At 38.2% G+C, this 8,505-nt stretch overlaps 1 long non-coding RNA gene across 2 annotated transcripts in view; it reads right to left on the bottom strand.

The window, feature by feature from the left end:
* Positions 1-8,505, bottom strand: part of LOC145539133 (uncharacterized) — a 77,790-nt gene extending 69,285 nt beyond the window's left edge. For both annotated transcript variants that reach the window (XR_014077592.1, XR_014077591.1), the window contains exon 1: positions 8,388-8,505. This is a non-coding gene — a long non-coding RNA (uncharacterized LOC145539133). The remainder of the gene's footprint in view (positions 1-8,387) is intronic.

Here is an 8,505-nt window from a genome sequence, read left to right on the forward strand (position 1 = left end):
AAAAAGAAAACCAGAACCTCAGAATCTCAGTCCTCTCCCAAATCCACTGAGTTAGATTCTGCCTTTTAACTAGATCTCCATGTGATTTGTTTGAGAAGGATTGCTTTAGAATACCGTTCATGTCCATTGTAGGAAGCTCTGTTTAGATCATTGAAAGGGTTAATGTGTGATTTTTTTGTTGTTGCTGTTGTTCAAGTTCATTAAACATTAATATTCTGCTCTTTCAATAAGTGGTTATTTAACACTGAGTTGCAAGAGTCAACCTAGAAGAGTTTGGCAAATCAAAATTTAAAAAGCCCTATTTTTCAAGTTTTTCTTCCCCCTTCCCTTCAAAAAACACTTTACTTTTACATCCTTATTTAAAATGAACAGTGAAATATATACAAACATATTTTAATGCCTTCCTGGTAGAGGAATAATATTATTTCTGGAGTCATACATTAAACAGTGTATTTGTGGTAGAAATAAAAATGTCATAAATATGATAAGAGGCCTTGAGCATGAGAGGGCTCTTTTTCATACATCTTAGGGATAGACAGCTATTTTGTGAAGCAGTTTGTTAGTGTTCTCTTTGATTTGGCAAAGTAAAATTCCAGAGCTTGGGCTGGAGCAGATTTTGAGTCAAAAGAATTAAGATGTTTCACATCAAAATGAATTTGAATTTTGCTATCTTGGTCCTTGCATCTGTGCTCCATTTGTTGCTGCAAAAATTATTACAAACAATGGTTGACAACAACACAATTTTATTATCTTAAAGTTCTGTAACTTGGAAAATCAGCACAGGTCAGGATGTCAGGAGGGCTGAGTCCCTTTCTGGAGGTTCCAGGGAAGAAGGCATCTTCTTGTCCTTTCCAGCATCAAGGGGCCTCCAGCATTCTTTGGCTGTGTCCCCTTTCATCTTCAAAGACAGTAATGATCAGTGGAGCCTTACTGACATTGCTGTCTCCTCTTCCCTTTTAATGAGACTTGGAGGGGCAGGGAGAGTTCTCTAGAGGCTCGGTGGTAAAGAATTGCCTGCCAATGCAGGAGACACAGGTTCAATCCTTGGTCCAGGAAGATCCCACATGCCTCAGGGGAACTAAGCCCATGCACCACAACTATTGAGTCTGTGCTTCTAGAGCCTGGGAGCCACAACTACTTAGCCCATGTGCCTCAACTAATGAAGCCCTCGCACCCTAGAGTCTGTGCTCTGCAACAAGGGAAACCACTGCAATATAAGAACGCTCACCACAACGAGAGTGTAGCCTCTCCGCTTGCCACAACTTGAGAAAAGCCCTCGTAGCAACGAAGACCCAGCACAGTATCCTCAAAATATAAAAAAAATAAATAATAAATAAAATTATTTTAAAAAATAAAATAGACTTGTGGTTACACTGGATTCACCTGAGTAATCCAGGCTACTCTCTGTTTGAAGGTCAGCTGATCTGAAACTTTAATTCCCCTTTGCCACATTACATATTCACAGGTTCTGAGGATTAAGACATGGACACCTTGGAAGGAATATCATTCTGCCTCCCTTAATCCTTGTAGGGAGGAGTGAGTGCACAGCCAGGGGAGAAAAGCCAAGAAGGAATTCCAGAGAGAGATAAGGACTGGGCAGTTCCTGGGAAGGGTGGCAGGCCATGTTCACATGAGAAAGATATCCAGTCAGAATTCCCCTATAGTCAGAATTAATTGTAAATGAGACTTTCAACTGCTTTTCATGATTGGTTTCAATACCTCACATGGCATGGATTCCTTTCCCGCATATTTTTGCATTTCTGCATTAAGCCCTACATGGAATGAAAAATGTATTGCTTAGGGTGACTATTTAGAATGGAGAAAGAGAGAGGGGAGGCCATGGTCATGGGGCCTGGAGTAAAGCCAAGCTCAGAACGGTAACTACAGGGAGGAGATGATAAGAAAGAATAGTGAGTCAAGCCAGGAGCACAAATTCACAGCAAGAGAGTCCAGGAAACTCACCTCTTTTCTCACGCCCCGCCTCTCACAGTGTTCAGAGGAGGTATGTTCATGACAATAAATTCCATCTGAACGGAAGTGGTCATTGTTGCACAAATACAAAGCTCCTCAAATGCATTAGGCTCTGAGAAACAAAGGCAAATAAAATATGCCTCTACCTTCAAATTGTATGCAGTCCAGTGGTGAAGACTGATGAGTAAATGCCTATTAGAAGGCAAAGTAAGCCTAGGGCAATGCACAGGGAGCATCTGGGAGCACGAGGAGAAGCTTCCAAAGCAGATTGCACTTGCCAAGGAAGGCTTTCCAGAAATGATGTCTGAGTTGTGTGTGGCAATATGGCTAGGAAACATGTGTATGTGGAGGGAGGAAGTTGGGCCTTTCAGAAACAGCAAATAGGAATATATACAAATGTGCCCTCCTAATATAGATACAAGGGCTAGACTCCAATTTTATCTTTGTCACCCAATAATTCTTCCTCACTTCTGCTGCAATGGTGTAGAATTTCACTCCTTATAGAAATGAAGACCATCTGGTCCTATCCACTCCTGCCATCTAAGGGCTATGGGTTATCCTTTTTCTCACTTGAATCTTCAGTCTTTCTCTGGATCTTTCCTTTATGTTCTTAAACAAGTTCTCTAGTGTCTCCCAGGTTTAGTAATTTTGTAAATCTCTATCCCAGTCCACATCTCCGTTCTGTTACTTCTTCCTTTCTCTTTTCTTCCTTGTCAAATTTCATGAAAGGACTCTCTACACAAGATTTTCTAACATCTTATTACTTTCCAACATCCTGTTTACCTGCAACTCTTAGCTATCTGAGTTCCAAATGTTCCCTGCAAACCTGCCTAAAACTGCTTTCATTGAAGGTATCAAAAATTTTTTTTTAAATCAAATTGTCCTTTTAGTCACGAATTTTCTGAACTCTGACACATCTGATACTGTGACAAACTTCTTTCTAGAAAACTTCTCTTTCTTTCTATTCAGGGATGACAAGATTCTGATCCCCTGCTTCTCTGGTCAAACCTCCATCTCCTTTTAGCTTCCTTTTCTTTCAATTCTCTGCTAATAATAGGTGCTCTAATATAGATTTATATACATTTTTTTTAAAGTTTATTCAATGAAATAGATTCCGTGTTGAAAAAATACATAAGTATGTCTTAGAATTCACTTCAATAGGATTCAACTCTAAAAGTTTGCTTCAAATATTTAAGTATTGCTTCAGAAAGTTGACATTGTAGTTAGAAAAATAAGTTAAGTCTATGAAGATTACAAATAGCTTTGTTATAAGAAATAGAGTGTGGGAAATATGATGGCTTGTGCTTGTCCCCAGACACATTTTCTCCCAGACATTTCTGTTACTGCTGTTGTAGGAAAGCAAATATGCCAACTTGACTTGAAAAATTCTGTGTAAGAATGTAGGACAGTGCAGTGGAGAGAAGAGGATAGAAAGTAATGTGGTTAGGGACTTCATGCTTTTTAAAAATCGGAGCAATTTTACAGAAGGAAAAATTAAATTATCAACATCAAATAAACTGCCATCGCATTTCCTCTCCAATGACTGAAGTTAATTTTTTTAATTGAAAACATCCTTTTAAAAAGTCAAGCATGCTTTTCTGATATTGAGAAACATTTTACTACTTACAAGGCTCTACCACAGTCCTCTACCCACACAAAGAGTGGTTTTGAAATTAGTTTATTTTCTTAAGAAAAATAAGTATTTATACAGATCTGGCCAAAGCAAAGTCTCTACAGGTTGAAAAAATTAAATAGTCGGAGCTATTAGAACTGCAGAGTGTCTTGCACAAGGAATGGAGTGAGAATAAATAGAGACCCTGGGCTTGGACAATGCAGCAATACTCTGATGGTTAGAGAGCTATAGAAACTTGCTTATATAGACATGTCCTTGTAGATGGAGTCACAATAGTCAAATGGTATATCAGTGTTTATGTTTTGACTTAAATTCGACAGAAGTGCAGCAATCACATTAAAGATAAACGGTATCTTGCCTAATTGAAGTATTCCCCAAAATGTGTTGGTACTTTACAACTATTTTGTAAAAAGTCACCATTTTTTAATGTTCGAGATAAATTCAATATGTCCCCCAAAGATTGACTCTTTTGAAATCAAATAATTATATCCTAACTTATTTTGTATGAATTTTTTTTACATCTGGCTCAAAGTCTTTTCTCCATGATTTATTGTGGAATCAAATTTTAGGGGAGGGCTTAGTTCTGAGAAATCATTTATAACATATATTTGGCAAAGGGTTAATAAAGTGCCTTCATAAATCAGTTAGAGTAAGTATTACTAGTGCTACCATTTACTGATGTGAAAAAACCTTGGACATAATTTGGTTTAGGAGGAAAGCTAAGAAGGTTATTCAGAGAGTGCTATATTTGAGCTGCCTGTACAACATACAAGAGGTAATATGTAAATAATTATATATCACATTTACATACCTGAAAGGGCATTCAAAAGGGAATTTTTTTGCTTAGTAAGATTTTACTCTTAATATGTCATGAAAATCTTTTTTTATTTTTTTTATTTTTCAAAATATGTTCCCAGGTGCATCATTCAGGTCCCCAAAGATTGTTCCTATCTTTACAATGCAATAAAAGATGCCGGATGCATAACAGATTTCTGTGTAGTTACTCAAATTACCTAAGTAATTTATAATGATACAGGAAGTACATGTGAAAAGCAAGATGTATTTTATATATGGTATGATCACAACTAAGTGAAAAAAGTTGTATAGATAGAAATATTTGGAAATAAATATACCAGAATGCTAATAACTTAAAAAAAGATGCTGGATATAGTTCTCTGTCTCTTTTTCAAAGTTACTATCAATGACTTTATTTGTCACACATATTTATCTAATAAAGGAAAAAAGCTTATAAATGTCAGAAACCTGGTTTTGAAGCATTTCCATTGATTGTTTTTTATTCAACCAGCATTCTGTGGGCTTGAAAAAGAAAGACAATTGTTTGAACCCACAACTTGCTGGTAAACACACTTCTGCTGAGGGAAAGTTGAGAGGAAAAGTGGCCTTGGATGTCTTCATTGGTCTCAAAAGTTACATTACCCCAAAGGACACATCAAAATCAAACCCATAGTGATTATTTTGAAATCCAAACAACTACCAAAAACAAGCAAAAAATGTGAACAAGAAACCATGTTTGTGTATGGTAACTATACACTGTAATCGTACTGCTTCTCAATCTAAGGGTCTTAACGTTCAATGGTCAAGAAACTTTTTTAATTGGTAGTTATTCTCATGTAAAGAGCGTGTTTTCTTTCTCCTTAAATACGAATACTGTATGAATGAATAAGTTTTACTCAGACTCTTCTAATGCACTGTCAGTTGCTATTGGGCTGGTGGTCATTAATGATCCTCTTGTAGTTGTGCAGTTTTCTCTTGTTTAGTTGCCGTCATAAGTGCGAGTTCAGAAGAGGCCGGGCTCAACACTGGAGCAATGGGTACCGGTTCGGAAGTGGGAGCCAAAGCAGGGACAGAAGCTGGTGCTTGAGCCACAGTTGCTGCCGTGGATGAACCAGTAGCAGTGGCGGCTTGACCTGATGGCTGGGCTGCCTGTAGCTGGGGCTGATGTTCTACAGCTTCAGGTTTTGTGACCGTTCACCATCTTGAACCTTATTATGATTATATTCTTTGAGGATAGTATCATTGTTAAAGGTTTTGTCTGCAGAAATTAATTGTCCCACTACCCAAAATGCATCTTTTACTACAAAGATGCAGCCAATTCCAAAGGCTCTACTGGGCTGAACTTAGCCGAATTCTGGAAGCCAAACCCTAACAGAGCGTGGAGCCCACAGCTCTGATCATATCCCCAGGGACAGACTCCTGCTCCCTCCCCCAACTCCCTGTGTTACAGGGCACATTTTTTTTTCTCTAGAAAGCTCTCCTTCCCTCAGACCTACTGTCACTCATGACCCAACTCATCTTTTAAATGATTAAATAGAATCAGTGTTTCTTGGTTTAAAAAGAAAAGGAAGAAAACAGTCCTATACTAGTTAGTTCTCATTACCTTAAAGTAAGCTAAAGAGGTTTAGATTACACTAGAGAGGTTATATCACACTATGTTTCAAAAAACAAATTTTAACTATAAAATTATTTGAAAACCACCTTTCTGGTTTTGGCATTTAGTACCTGGCAAACAAACACTGAAGTGTATACAATAAAGAGACTTGAGGTGGAAAAGATTTAATTAAGAGCTCAATTTTGGAGAGTCCCTGTGTGAGGAACTTGTGAATATCCATGTGGAACTGTTTGTTGAGTAGGCAGATATTAAGTTTATAATTTTTATAGAGATAGCACAAAAGTTATGGGACTAAATGTCATTATCTGAAAAGTGAATATACATAGAAAAAAAGTTCTCTGGGGTAGAGTGACTTAGAGACTATCAAAGTAAAGCAGAAATGAGTTCCTAAAAGGAGGCTGGGAAGGAAGGTCTTGACATGGAGTGAAGAACAGTCTTTGAAGAAGGAAGGGATGATCATTTGTAACAAAAGCTGTTTGAGGGACAAAAGCTGCTTACAGTTAAGGCTGTATCAGCACTGAGAATTGCCTGTTGAATTTGGCTGCATAGAGGTAACCGGTGTCCTTGAACAAACAGTTCTCATGGAGAAAAAGAGATAAGAAGCAGAATGGAGTAGGTTCAAGGGAGTGAGGCAAACCAGGAATTATAGACAATGGGTAGAGACAATTGTTTTTAAAGGATTTGGCTGTAAGAGGGAGCAGAGAAATGGAAAATGTTGCTGAAGGAGATGTGGAATTAAGGTGAGTTTGTTGAACTTTTTTTCCCTTTCTTCTTTTTTAATGGAAGAGAGAGGGGACAATTGCAGGAGTGAAGGCTTTGAACAGGTGAGAGGTGATAAGAGACATCATGTTTAACTATAGGAGGGAATACAAGATATATGATTACAGATGAAGGTTGGCAGATTGGCATTTTTTTTCCATGAAATAAGTAATAACTCCATCAGTTAAAAATAAGAGGAAAGGGGGAGTTGTTGGGAGCTTTGGTAGAAAGGAGAATGCATGAAATAGTTATGTGAGGGCAGGAGATTGAACTGACTTGGAGAAATTTCACAAACTCTCTTCCTAGACACGTCAGATACCTATACAGGGAATTCAGACTGATTAAAAAAAAAAATGTGGGCTTTTTTTGTAAATTTCACTCCACTGAAAAAGTAAGAAATCCAACTAGTCTCCATTCTTCATGAACTGCATCCAGAAGTACTAGGCTTCAAATTTTACTTTCCTCATTGTCCCGTAGAATTTCAGGATTTCAGGTTACATCAACTAAGATTATGTATGTGCGTGCTCAGTCGCTTCAGATATGTCCAACTCTTTGCAAACCTGTGCACTGAATTCCACCAGGCCTCTCTGTCCCTGGGATTCTCCAGGCAAGAATAGTGGCATGGGTTGCCATGCCCTCCTCCAAGGGATCTTACCAACTCAGAGATGGAACTCAGATCTCCTATATTACAGGCAGATTCTTTACCACTAAGCCACCTGGGAAGCCCTACTAAGAATATAGCCCCATTTAAATTTATGTCTATTTAAGCCTATACTTATAGAGCAATTTAAGAAACCACCAATGTGATTGAGTTACACAGAGGCAACCCTGCTTCCCAGGACTTGCCAGTTGAAACCACAACCTTAAACAAAGAGTAGAGGTAAAGAACCTTCCTGCCAGTGCAGGAGACGTAGGATACGTGGGTTCAATCCCTGGATTGGGAAGATCCCCTCGAAGAGGGCATGGCAACACACTCCAGTATTCTTGCCTGGATAATCTCCATGGACAAAGAGGATCTTGGTGGGCTATGGTCCATAGCGTCGTAAAGAGTCTGACACAGCTGAAGTGACTTAGCACACACACACCCATCTCTGACCCACAATTGGCCTAACCAGTGAAACAAGATATCAAATTAACATAGAGCCACTCAAATGAGGAAACCCTTCATTATAATATACTAAAATAACAATCATTTAAACTTGGGTAATGTTAATGATTTGTTACAACATCTGTCAGTGAGTACCTCAAACTAACAGAAAACAAAAGACAAAAATAAGACTTTCTTTGTAATGTGTAAGAGAAAAAATATCACTTTCCTTCTACCCTTCCAGGTTCTCAGCTGGATCTCTGTAACAAAAGTTAGATTAATTAGAGGAAAGCATTCAAATGTATTTAGCTTAAAAATGTAAGTTTTATGTGACACAAGAGCCCTCCTAAGGAAGTGAAGACCCAAAGAAACAGATGAACCTGCATGTTTTTATGCTGAATTTGATGAAGAGGGACAAGTTGTGGAAATATGTCATAAGTTGAAAAAGATATGAGCTAAATGTAGGAAACTGGGAGAATCTTAGCAAGACCTATTCGTTCACATTCAAAAAGAAGGACACTCCTTACCTCCTGGTATAGAGAGGGCACCTTTAGGACTTCCCTGGTGGTCCAGTGGTTAAGAATACACCTGCCAATGCAGGGGACATGGGTTCAATACCTGGTCCAGGAAGATTCCACATGCCAT

Source organism: Giraffa tippelskirchi, chromosome 2, assembly GCF_054371585.1.
Source record: "Giraffa tippelskirchi isolate mGirTip1 chromosome 2, T2T-mGirTip1v1.2.pri, whole genome shotgun sequence".
Classification (NCBI taxonomy): domain Eukaryota; kingdom Metazoa; phylum Chordata; class Mammalia; order Artiodactyla; family Giraffidae; genus Giraffa; species Giraffa tippelskirchi.